This window comes from Eublepharis macularius, chromosome 11 (assembly GCF_028583425.1).
Source record: "Eublepharis macularius isolate TG4126 chromosome 11, MPM_Emac_v1.0, whole genome shotgun sequence".
Classification (NCBI taxonomy): Eukaryota; Metazoa; Chordata; class Lepidosauria; order Squamata; family Eublepharidae; genus Eublepharis; species Eublepharis macularius.
Window position 1 is genome coordinate 62,187,735 of NC_072800.1, and position 13,557 is coordinate 62,201,291.

The window sequence follows — 13,557 nt, forward strand, 5'->3', positions numbered from 1 at the left end:
CTGTGTCACTGCCAAAGTCCTACTTACTTTAAAATGACTTACGGTAATATATGATGCATGCGTTTACACAAGGATACAGTGGGTGTTTTCATAACGTAAATCTACATCGTCTCTTTATATATTTGTTGTTTGCATTACAATCTGGATACTTACCATATTGTAAAGAATAAATATTAGTTTTCAGAGTGGTATTTCCTATGGCACACATTTATTTGAACAAAACAGTGCTGGGATAATTAGGCAGGGAAGATACGGAGTTTTGCCCTGGTTTCTCATCTGCTTACTTTGAGCAAGTGGTTTATCTTGGGGAGTGGGGAGAGAATATGAGTGTTTTTTATCATTGTAAATGGTATTATTTCGCTTGCTGCTTCTCCCTCCCAGTCCATTAGACATAGGAATATGCATCTTCTAAACAGAAAGAATAGTGACTATTGAATATTGGCAACCATTGAATACTGGAGAACAATCTCATTTAAATCATGAACCTTTCCCCTCCTTTAGTTATTAGGGCAGGCAATGGGGTCAGGAGGCAGTTAAAATGGAAAAGAAAGTCCCTTTCACTCTCTATTTCATGGTTTTCTCTAAGGAGAGGTAGCCCTCTTATTTTTGCAAATCAACATCTCTTCCAGCCATCATTGTGTTCCCTATCCCTCCACCACACTGACAGCACAGGCTTCAGTTTCTCACAGCAGGAGACAAACAGTCTGGAAGGCAACTGGTAGGATGTCTTTGTCATCATTTGACAATTCAGAGGAAGACAAAAGTTCCCTTGCAGGTTAGGAAGATGGATTTGATTACTATGTGGCCAGAACATAATTCATCCTTAGGACTGTCTTGCCATGTTGGATAAAAATGAAGCAACATTTGTGACAGGGTAAAAGGAACATTGACCTGATTTTCAGTTTTCTCCACATCTGTGAAAAATGGCTTGATATTTCTGAATATAAATCAAATTATACCCATTATATCTGTTGAATATTGTGTTTTCAAATGAATGGTTATGAATGATCTAGCAAATGGAATGAGTCTACCTGATGGTACAGAATTGCTGGAACTAAGCTGGTATAGGTCTGAGGAGCAACCTAGGGCCAAGCTACAAGTGATGAATGACACTTGAATGGCAAGTGGAACAGACTCATGTGTATTCCTCCCCATTCACTTGCACTCCACTTGCACTCCACTTGATCACATACAGGGAGGAATACATGTGAGTCTGTTCACTTGCCGTTCAAATGTCATTCGTCACTTGTAGCTTGGCTCTTAGATAGGAGACCAATACAAGCCCCGTGTAACATCAGGATTTTTTTAATGCACTGTTGATGTACACACAAAAGGATTAGTACATAAAGCATTGTGTTTGCATAACATTAACTATTGCTGAGCTTCTCTGTGATTTTATTAAAAAAAACGTTATTGTTCGTTTTAGACAAATAAAAAGAAGCAGGGAAGCTCCACCCAAGGACAAATATTTCTTAAGTACCAGCATCCTTGCCAAATATTATATGTCTAGAGGCAAAATCTATTTGTGAGTTCTGGACCAAATGTTCAATGTATACACTCTGACCCTAAACTAATTTGCTAATTTTGAAATGGTTTGTTGATAACTTTTACCATTAGAGTTATTGTTTGAGTCTACATATTCTAGCTTGGAGGAAAAAATACAGATTTACTAAACATCTATACTCTGTAGAAACATTTTCCCAAAGTCTATTGGTTCATGAATTACATCATCATTGAAACTATTGGAACAGATGGAGACAATCTGTTAAGGGCTGCAAGCAAGTGAATGAGCCTCATCTGGGCCAGAGAAGCCAAAGATCCATGCAACTAGTTCTTTGCCAAAAATGTCAGTTGAGTATCTTAGGTTGAGCAAGAACCAGAAGGAGATATGGTTGTTTCCCAACCGAAGTCCTAGCTCCATCAAGATGTCAGAGGGGCCCAATGGCTGACTTTAGTCCGTAGTTTCACCTTAGAGTCTCAGAGCACTTCACAGCCTATGGAAGAGTCCTGGGAAATCTCTGCACAGGACATAAATTCATAGGTCTCTAGCACTAGCCCCATCAGTTTGACAGTGCCCCCCGCACGCGCACGCGCACACACACACATACATAGTGAATGTTTTTGTCAAGGTGGGAATGATGGAAGGTACTAGATCACAGACGTTGTCTGCCAGTTCCCACGACTATTCTACACCCATAGTAGCCCTCCCAATCAATGTGACTGTGTAGCTTGCCATAGATTTTTTTGGAATCTAAGCTATGATATATGTAGTAGTCTTCATAGCCTTAAACCTGCAGTAAGGGAGGCAACGAATGATGTGATCTCAAAAGGCTGATCTTCAATAGAAAGGCATGAAATATAGGGTTCTGTTTTAGGGTGCTGGGAAGGTCCACCTTAAATGGTGAAAAATCCCCAGTGCTGGTGGTTGATTGTCCCAAAGGTGCTCTTTTGACAGCCGCACTCTGTCAACAGCAGTGGAGTGCCTCCCAGAAATGCCAATCTATATGACACTTACACACCACTTCATCTATGGAATGAATAAGTTTGTGAGGCTCCTCCCCCACTGGCCTGCCATCCTACCAGCTCTCCAGGCAGGTGTCCTCAGATGGGCAGGGAAGGGGGTTGCACCACCTTGTTCCTTCACCTGCTCTGGGAGTAGTGCCACACGCCAGCTGTCTCTCCCTGAAAAATCCTCCTGGGCCTTCACAGGAACCTGAATTTAAAGGCTTCCCCTTGCCCCACCTCCCTGGCTCTGCCCCCAGTCGCCACCCAGTCTCCCTGACTGGCCCTGCTCCCAGCCTATCTGATAGGAGGGCTGGGCAGACTCTGTAGTCTCCTGGCCCCACCTACTCCATCCCAGCCTAGGGTGGGGCATTTGGTCTGCTCTCTGCCTGGCTGGCCCTTGTGTCAGCCTGTGGCTAGATAAGGCTCTTCCTACAGGTTCCCTTTCAAAAGCAAACAAGAGTCCATTGATTGAATAAGGAAACTTTACTGCAGAAAAGGTCCATTATAGTCCACTGTCCTGAATAGAAGACTCAGGATGGTACACAGTCATTGTTACCAATGAAGGGCAAAGCATGAGGTACAGAGTAACAGTTCCCATCTGAATCAGCCTCCCCCCACAGTTCTCAAAACAACATCTTTCAGTCTTGGGAAGCTGCTCTCCTTCAAGGCCAATGCTTGGTGGAACGGTGTTAGACAAAACAGTCTCCTCCGGTGGGAAAGCTGCCTGGGAACTGGTGCACCTGCGGGGAAAGCACTTAGACACTAGAAGCATTAGAAAATGGAGTCAGTACAGTTTAAACACACACTGGACCTGACATTCTGCCCCCCTTAAAACAGATCCCCTCCTGGTTTATATGGGTAACGAGTATGAAAAGCTTTGATTAATCTAGGAGCATGAACATGTACAGAGTTCACCCACTCATCGTATCCAGAATCAAAGTCCTTCCACCTAATGAGGTAAAAAAGCTGATTCCGTTTGAATTTAGAGTCCAAAATTTGTTGCACTTCATAGTGTATTTGGTCGTCTATCAAAGTTGGAATGGGTGGAGCTTTGATGTGCCACTTGTCGTCGGTGGGAGCCCTTTTAAGGAGACTGACATGGAATGTATCATGAACATGGCGCAAGTTCTTGGGTAAATTTATAGCAACAGTCACTTTATTGATTACTTTGCGCACAGGAAAAAGTCCAAGGAACTTTAATGCTAGTTTGCGGCTTGTCTGAGCTAATTTCAGGTTCTTGGTGGAAATATAAACATGATCTCCAGGTTGCAAATCCCATTCGACCGCACGATGGCGATCTGCGTACTTTTTGTAATCCAGTTTGGCTTTTTCGAGGTGTTTCTTAATAAGAGTCCATTGTTGCGCGGCCTCCCCCCACCATGAAGATACATCAGGCGAACTAGAGGAATGGAGAGGGGGAGTGTCCAACGGGAAGGGATTGAAGTGAGCTCCATATACAATTTTGAAAGGGGTCTCCCCAGTGGAAGCATGCACACTGTTGTTGTATGAGAATTCAGCCAGAGGAAGAAGGTCCACCCAGTTATCTTGTTGGAAATTAATGTAGCAACGAAGGAACTGCTCTAAAATCTGATTAGTTTTTTCGGATTGTCCGTCGGTTTGTGGGTGGTGGCTTGAGCTGATTCCTTGCTCAATATTCAACATTCACAAAAGCTCCCGCCAGAAGTTGGCAACGAACTGTCCGCCGCGATCCGAAATCACCTTGGACGGAAAAGAATGTAATTTTACGATGTGTTTTAAGAATAAATCCGCCAGTTTTCGAGCGGTGGGTATAGCAGTACATGGAATAAAATGAGCTTGTTTGGAGAACAGATCTACCACGACTAAAATGCAATTATGTCCTTTTGAAAGGGGTAAATCAGTGATAAAGTCCATAGATATTATTTCCCAAGGTCTGTTAGGTGTTTCCAATGGTTGTAGGAGACCTGGAGGTTTCCCTTTCCGGGTTTTGGCGCTGAGGCAAATGGGGCAGGAGCTAACGTATTTGGAAATGTCTTTGCGCATGCCCGGCCACCAGAATTGCCGTTGTATTAGATGCAACGTTTTCAGATACCCATAATGACCAGCAGTGGGGGCATCGTGACATCGCTGTAATACCTCCCGTCGGAGGCTGTCTGGGACGTAAAATTTGCTTCCAGCTAGCCAATCCCCCTGTGGGGATTGAGTCAATTTGGTTTTAGGTGCTTTATCCCCCTCCTTTTCCACCTCAGCTTTAAGTTTCGATTTCCACTCCTGGTTGTGCGGGAGGGGCTGGCTTGTTCGGCTGCGGGTAGTCACCACGCCTCCCAATTGCGTAGGTGAGAAGACCGTGTCTACAGTCTCCTCCCGTTTGCTCTTGTGTTGGGGCATGCGCGATAGGGCGTCTGCAAGAAAGTTAGTCTTGCCCGGGAGGTAATTTAAAGTGAAATTGAATTTGGAAAAGAATTCTGCCCATCGTAATTGTTTGGCATTCAGTCTGCGAGGGCTTCGAAGGGCCTCCAGATTTTTATGATCTGTCCAGACCTCGAAAGGGTATCGCGCCCCCTCCAGCCAATGTCTCCAGTTAGTGAGGGCTGCCTTTACTGCAAAAGCCTCCTTCTCCCACACATTCCAATTTCTTTCTGCTTCCGAAAACTTCCTTGACAGGAATGCACAAGGCCGCAGTTTCCCATCCTCCCCCTTCTGCAATAATACCCCTCCTATCGCCGCATCGCTGGCGTCGACTTGTACTATGAAAGGGTAATTCTCGTTGGGGTGGCAGAGGATGGGTTCTGTTACAAATTGCCCTTTCAGGCATTCGAAAGCAGTTTGGCAATCGGATGTCCATTGTATTTTGGAGGAGGGTTTTTTAGCCTGGTCCCCTTTATTTTTAGTCTTTAACAATTCCGTTAAGGGGAGCATGATCTGGGCGAAGTTTGCTATAAAGTCTCTATAGAAGTTGGCAAAACCCAGGAAGGACTGCAGTTCTTTGCGGGTGGTGGGAGTTTGCCATTCTTGGATCGCTTGTATTTTGGCTGGATCCATTTTTAACCCTTCTTGGGAGATACAGTACCCAAGGTAAGTGAGTTCAGTTTTATGGAATTCACATTTGGACAACTTGATGGGTAGCTTATTATTCATCAAAGTGGCCAGGACTTTTTGCACTATTTGAATGTGTTCCTCCTCTGTGTTCGAATAAATTAATACATCATCAAGGTACACCACCACACCTTTATAAAGGAATTCGTGTAGAACTTCATTTATCATGGACATGAATACAGACGGGGCTCCCGCCAATCCAAAGGGCATAACTAAGTATTCATACTGTCCGAGGGGTGTATTAAATGCGGTTTTCCACTCATCCCCTGCCTTGATACGGACGTGGAAGTAAGCATCTTTTAAATCTAATTTTGTAAAGATCTTACCTTGGGCCACGACGTTGAGTAGGTCTCGGATGAGCGGGATGGGATAGGCGTTGTTGGTGGACACAGCATTAAGTCCTCTAAAGTCCGTGCACAGCCGAAGTCCCCCATCTTTTTTCTTCACGAAGAGGACCGGAGCGGCATGGGGGCTATTGGCTGGGCGGATGAACCCTCTTTGAAGATTGGTGTCGATGAATTTCCGGAGCTCTTCTCGTTCATGGAGACTCATGGGATAGAGTCGTCCTTTGGGCAGTGAGGCTCCAGGTAAAATTTCCACCGCACAATCAGTTCGTCGGTGCGGGGGTAAAGTATCAGCTTCTTCTTCGGAGAAAGCATTCAGAAAGGGCCAATACGGTTCGGGTATTTGGTTTATTTCTTCTTGGGTGAGAAGAGCCTTCTCAGTGTGAGTTGGATCACTACCCCAGTTTTGGTTCCAGCGATGGTTTTTACAGTTGGCGTGACTGAAAGTGATGCATCCTTCTGCCCAATTTATGTAGGGATTGTGATCACATAGCCACTTGCTGCCTAGAATTAACGGGTATTTGGCAGTGGAGCTGATGACAAAAGATCTTTTCTCCCAGTGTTGGCCCATGCCGGTGATCACTGGAATGGTTTCGGTGGTAACAGGGTTCATATTGGTGCCATCCATTTGTTCAAATATTACTGGATTTTGCAATTCGCGAGTTGGTAGGACTAGTCCGTTGACTAGGGCTGGGGCGATGATGTCTCTTGAACAGCCCGAGTCGATAAGGGCTTGCACTCGGATGTGCATCTTCCTCTCCGGGTTAAGTAAAGTCACTGGCATGAATAAGATGGACCCAGGTGGCCGGTTCCGTGCAGGGACGGGCTTGGGGTGGATCTGTCGTTTGGGCCCTTTTACGACAGATCCATCTCATTTCCCGACTGGGGGCTTTCTGGATTTACCTCTGCGTTTGGGGAAGCGGGGTCGTATTCCATAACCTCTTCCGCTTCCAGCCCCCTTTCTGAGGCGGGCCGTTGGGAAGCGCCGCGGCCTCTGTTCGCTCGTGGTGCGGGAATCGGGCGTTGGAGAGTAGGAAATGGAGCAAGGGTTGGACGCCGTAGTTGAAGCAGAGGTCTTTGCACAGGCCGGTAGGGGCATTGTGCTGCAAAGTGACCGGCTTGTCCGCATTGCAAACACAGCCCTTGTTGCCATCTAGCATCTCTCGCTCCACGAGTGGCGTATCCAGCTCCCCGTCCTCCCTTCTGTAAAGTCAAGGGTCTTCTTTGTCCCGTTTGTTGTTGTTGTTCAACCAAACGGACTTCCAAAATGCGATTTTCGACTTCACATGCAAGTTGGATCCAACCTAACAACATAGGAGGATTGTCCTGCATAAGGGCTCTGTCCAGAAGTCTCGGGTTTAGCCCTTGCTTGAACAGGATGATTTTGGTAGACTCCTCACACCTAAGGCATTTGGCAGCTAGTTGTCGGAATTTCGTAATATAGTCCCTTGCCGACATGCTGCCTTGTTTAATGGCTTGCAATTCTGTTCGGGCCCTGGTTTCCTCTAAGGGGTCTTCGTATTGTGCTCGAATAGCATCCACCAACCCCTGGAGAGTATTGAGTTCAGGGGCCCCGATATTGTATAGACCTACATACCAGTCCGCTGCTTTGCCTTGTAAGCGGGAGCCAAGATGCTCAATTTGACTGGCCTCGCTGCCGAAGAGGTGTCCCCACCGATTGAAGAATTGCACTACTTGCACTAGGAAAAATCCCAGTTTGGAGGGATCCCCATCAAAAGTAGCTTCCAGTTTCACCCAGCCCATCGGGAGGTCTTGTCTCGGAGCCGGTGCTGGGTAGAAGTCCGTCGGAAGCATCAATGGCACTTGAGGTACGAGGGGAGGTAGTTGGGGACCCGGTTGTGGCAGCGGTGCTGGTTGCACTGGCGGCGGCAACACCGGCTGAGCTGGTGGTGGCAATCTCGGCTGGGCTGGCGGTGGTGGCCTCGGCTGGGCCGGTGGCTGTAGCCGTGGCCGGGCAGGCTGCTGCAACCTTGGTCGGGCTGGTGGTGGCAATACCGGAGGTGCCGGCAGTAGCGGTTGAGGTGGAGATGGCCGGTGCAGTTGAGTGATGATCGGCCGCTGAGGGGCGGGTTGGTGGGGTCGTAGTGGTGTAGGCCCCACCGGTTGGTTCGGAGGTGGTAATACGGGTTGGTCAGGTGGCAAACGTATCGGTTGCTGCAAAGGGAGTAGTTGCGGTCGAAGCGGAAGGGGCCGCAGCGGCGAAGGCCTGATGGGTGGTGGGCCACGCGGGCTTGCCCCTCCCGGCGTCGTTACTCTGGGAAGCAGAGGCTGGTCTTGTGGCGCCGGTAGACCGTCCCTTGGGGTTTGCTGAATGGGGACAACTTCTAGCGGTTGTTGCGGCAATTCCTCCCCAGGAGGAGCCGGAGGCTCTTCCGACTGATCCGGCCGGACCGTTATTGGAGAAGCGGGAGGGGGTATCACCGTCGTCTCGGTTGGACGGGTTGGCCCTTCTTCCCCTTCTCTAGGCACCTCAGCTGGAGTCTCCTCGGGAGGTGGATCTTCGTCCAATCTAGGGGGTTCCGTTGGAGTCTCTCCAGGTACCTCAGCTGGAGTATCCCCGCTAGGCGGAATTTCGTCTAATCTAGGAAGTTCCGCGGGCGGTTCTCCCGGTTCTCCAGGGCAGGATTCCTCCTCTCCCGAAGGCGGCGGCTGCTGCGGGGCGACCTCCACCGGATAGGAAATAACGCTTTGGAGGGTAGCTATTTGTACAGCCATTTCTTCAGGTGATAGTCTCTCTCCTGCCCCCATCGCTGAGATTAGGTGAATGGCATGAGCCAAACTTTCCTCCATGTCGATCAGCCTAGCTTCCAACTGTTGCATTCGGCTTGGACCCGGTTGCCCCATCACGGAACCTCCCTCGGTTGCACTCACCGGGGAAAACGGCCCCCAAGGCGGAGGGTCTCCTTGATCGACTCGCGATCTCGCTGCTAGAATTCCTTTGGCTAGACCCGTCACTGCCGAGATGCCGGAATCTACAGCATGGGTGCGACTTTGCATCTGCACCCAACTTTGTTCAGGAACTTCCGTGGGCTCTTTCCATGGGGCAAGTTCCGAATAATCCCAACTCAGGGCGCCGCGGCGGGATGTGTTCCCGTCCGTCTGTTCGGTCGTCCTGTTCCAAAACAGCCACGGTTGGCTGCTATCCAGCTCAGGGACAGTCTCTAGGCTTCGGCGCCCGTCCATCGAAACTCTTGGATGTAGTCCACCGGCCCGGCGCTCTCGCGTTTCTCGGGGCCTGGCTCCCCACTCCGACAGGGTGGGTAACGAGATCAAGGGGAGAGCGGCAGCCGTCGGCCTTGTCCCTTCACTGCCGAGGTCGATGAGAGGCGGGGTAGAAGTCGAAGCTCCGGTCCCGGCTGGCACCGGTTCCTGAGATTCTTGGGGTTGCGCTGTTTGACTGTCGGGAGACGCATACGGATCAAACAAAGGATCCCTGTCCGGGACTACCTTGGATTCCGCTGGGCCCGACTCAGGCATGATTGGTAACAAAATGTCAGCCTGTGGCTAGATAAGGCTCTTCCTACAGGTTCCCTTTCAAAAGCAAACAAGAGTCCATTGATTGAATAAGGAAACTTTACTGCAGAAAAGGTCCATTATAGTCCACTGTCCTGAATAGAAGACTCAGGATGGTACACAGTCATTGTTACCAATGAAGGGCAAAGCATGAGGTACAGAGTAACAGTTCCCATCTGCATCAGCCTCCCCCCACAGTTCTCAAAACAACATCTTTCAGTCTTGGGAAGCTGCTCTCCTTCAAGGCCAATGCTTGGTGGAACGGTGTTAGACAAAACAGTCTCCTCCGGTGGGAAAGCTGCCTGGGAACTGGTGCACCTGCGGGGAAAGCACTTAGACACTAGAAGCATTAGAAAATGGAGTCAGTACAGTTTAAACACACACTGGACCTGACACCTTGCTGCTTCTGAATCCTCCCCAGTGGCTCCCTTGGCAGGCTGGGGCCTGGGCCTGCCTGGCTTGTGCTGATGGCAATTTCCTGTGGGCCTGGATGAGGTAGAACTGCCTGGGCAACTGCAGGAGAAGGGTGAGTCTGCTGAGTGGCTGCAGGCTGTTCCCAAGAGTTGTGCCTGGGCGTCGGCTGCAACTGGCCTAAGGGTGGGAGAGGCCTGGAGGCCTGTAGAGGCTCCTGCTGCTGAGGTACTGGCAGAGGCTGTGCAGCAGGGCCTGAAGATGGTGTCTGCTGCTGCATGCCTGGTGGGGTGGGCGGACAGAAGGACAGCATCGCCAGACAAGTTTAATATGCATCTCGGTGATGCTGTGACCGCCATCTTGGGAATCGTATTTTATTGTATTTTATGCTTGCTAGGATGATCTAGCCTTATTATGTTTTAAATGTATCTATACTGTGTTGTGATCCACTCTGAGCTTGCTTGTGGGGAGGGCGGGCTAAAAGTCTAATAAATGAAATGAAATGAACTATGTGGCAGGTATAGATGGATGACATCAAGTAATTTGTGGGACTTTTTGAAAGTGTGTGTGGCAATTCCGTAAGCAAATTCAGCCATCAGTAACAGTAGAACTCAGTCGGCTCACTGACAGTAAAGGAAAAGGCATTGTTTCAGAATGTGATTCTCATATTCTGTCAATCAGTTAGTTTGTGGATAATATACAACTAACAGCTGAGATTACATTCCAAAAAAACCTTGTAAAGCTGCATCGGGAGCAATGTTTAGCCCTATGGTTTGAGATTGTGCTATATGAAAGTCCATGGACACATGGTTGGTCAAAAACCAGGCGATTGGAGCGGAGAGGGTAGGAGAGCTAAAGTCAGAATGAAGTGAACTGGCTTGGTCAGTGTGTGTACTGCAATCAAGACTATAGTGTGGATAAGAATGCTACACTGCAGTTGATGAGAATGTTAGCCCATTCTACAGGTCTATGGGGGCTAGACAAAGGCTAGATAAGATTCTGGGTATCTCAGGAGTCTATGCTTCTCAGGAGCCCTCAATGCACCATAGGAGTGATATGGAACATGAAGATATGCAGCATGAATTGCTTCTGGAAATGGAACAAGCAGCCACACAATATACAGAGATCTGAGCACTCAGGATCATTTGCTCATAATTTGGCTAGGCATTGACTGGGCTAAAAGTCAGCTATTGGAGCCCTCTGGAACTGTGAAAGGAAATTTGCATTGTGCTCCTTGTTATAATGGAATGAGGCCATCAACCTTGCCATTCTTTGAACTGGGTTAAGACATGTTAGCCAACTGGAGTCAAGGGCAGGGCCCTTTGAGGCCAGGTAGGCGGTGGCCGCAGGCGCGGGGTGCCGGAGGGAGCGCCGGAGGAGGCGCGGCGGGCGGGAGCGCGCGCCACAAAGGACCAGCCTCCTATCCCTCCCACCCCGCGCTGCTGCCGCTGCCAGCACAAGCCCCCAGCCAGGCGCAGCCACCGCGGCCAGGCATCTGCGGCGGCGCAGGCAACTGAGCGGGAGAGCTCGGAGGCCGCCCGCCACAGCAATCGGGCTGGCGGCGGCGCGTGCGCTCCCGTGATGACGTCACGTGTGACGTCATCACGCAGGCCGGCGCGCGTGCACGCGCGCGTGGGAGCGCCCAGCTGGCCGGCCGACTGCGAGCGAGGTAAACCCTTGCGCCACCCCTGGTCAAGGGAACAGTAGGAACGGTAAGGTATTTAAAATTTCTGAACTATACCAAGCTTCTATAAGCTGTTAGCACCTGGGGTGGGATATTGAGCCTTTTTGAATTGATGGTGCCATTCCTCAAAAGCAGTCATCATGGCTAATAGTTCCTGGACCCAGATCTCAACTTCCAGTGTGGCCAAGGTGCCATAGAAGCCACATGGATAGAGGAGATTGGCAAGCGCTGGCATAGAGAATTCCCACTGCCTGACTGGACACGTTTGCTTCTAACACAAACTGTACTTGGATCAAAATGGAACTATAAGGGAGGGAGGAATAAAAACATTCCTCTGTATATTGTCTCTTGTGCTATGGTGGTGCACAGAGATTGGCCTTGCTGATTCAAGAATGCTGTGATGAGGTTAAATCCCCTGACAAAAGCTACGGATAAAAACATTATTAGGTATGTTGGATGTATATGTTCTGGGTTTTAATGCTGTTCTATACTCTGGGCTTTTATATACTTTTATGCTTTGATTTTTTTTGTTATCCATTTTAATAGTTTGGTTTTTATGGTTTTATTATTTTATCTTGTTTTATTGTGTGAGCCACCTCAAGTAGATCTCTGAAGAAGTAGCATATAAATATTTTAAATAAATAAATAAGTAAACCCAAGCAAGCACTGGATTTTTGCATGTCCTTAAGTGGAGTCCAGGCTTTGATAAAGATCGCCCTTTTTGGTGGTCAGGGATCACCAGAAGATACTATGTCCCCCATGACCAGAAAGGCATTTTTCCAGTTTTGCATATAGCTGTTGCTGTGTTAACATGTTGTCATGTTCCTCCAAATGGTGAAAATATCACAATGTCATCTAAAAAAGGTAAAGGTAGTCCCTTGTGCAATCACAGAGTCATTACTGACCCATGGGGGGACGTCGCATCACAATGTTTTCTTGGCAGATTTTTTATGGGGTGGTTTGCCATTTCCTTCCCCAGTCACCTACACTTTATGCCCAGGAAACTGGGAACTCATTTTACCGACCTCGGAAGGATGGAAGGCTGAATCAACCTTGAGCCAGCTATCTGAACCCAGCTTCCGCCAGGATCGAACTCAGGTCATGAGCAGAGCTTGGGCTGCAGTACTGCAGCTTACCACTCTGCACCACGAGACCTCATCTAGGTAACTAGATGTCGAATCATGAAGTATAATGTCGAATCATGTCAAATCATGAAGTATAATGATCAAATACTAGAATACTGGTGGACTGTACATGTTCTAAAGCTTATCACAAAGTATTCAGAATGAGTATTCTGTCTGTTTTCCCCTCAGAGTTGATCAGTCTTCTTGCTTGCAAAATGGAAAGTCAGAAGGACTCCCACTCTCAGCAGTATTCCATATTTCAAGTTCTGGGGCAGAAAGCAAGTAAATCTGTTCAAAGAGCATCCCTGTCCCAGGTTCAGGTCTATGGAACAATGTACAGTTGAAGCAGTGACAATCTGTCAGACTCTTTCCTCAAAGATAATTTCAGGTTGGTAGCCCTGTTAGTCTGCAGTAAGGTCAAGACCAACAGATCCTTAAAAAGCAACAAGAGTTTCCATGGGATAAGGTTTCAAGGGTCAAGCTCCCTTTATCAGGTACCTAATATCAGCTACCTCGTATCTGATGAAGGAAGCTTGACTCTTAGAAGCTTATGTCCTGGAAATTCTTGTTAGTCTTCAAAGGGCTATTGGACTCAAACCATTAAATCCCAAGTGTAGTTATGGAGGGGAGAAGGAGATTGGCTGTAATCTTTACTGATGGGGTAGGAAGGGTGTGTTTCTCCCCAGATGAGCTAGTCTTGGGATCAAGCTAGATGTGCAGGTTTTTAAAGACCATTTATCTGCCCTCCCTCGTCATCTTTATTTAGTAATTACTTCATTTATATACTGCCTTCTCCACAATGGGGACCTAATGCTTACATCATTCTCCTTGCTCCCATTTTATCCTCACAACTCTGAGAGGCAGGTTAGGCTGAGACTGT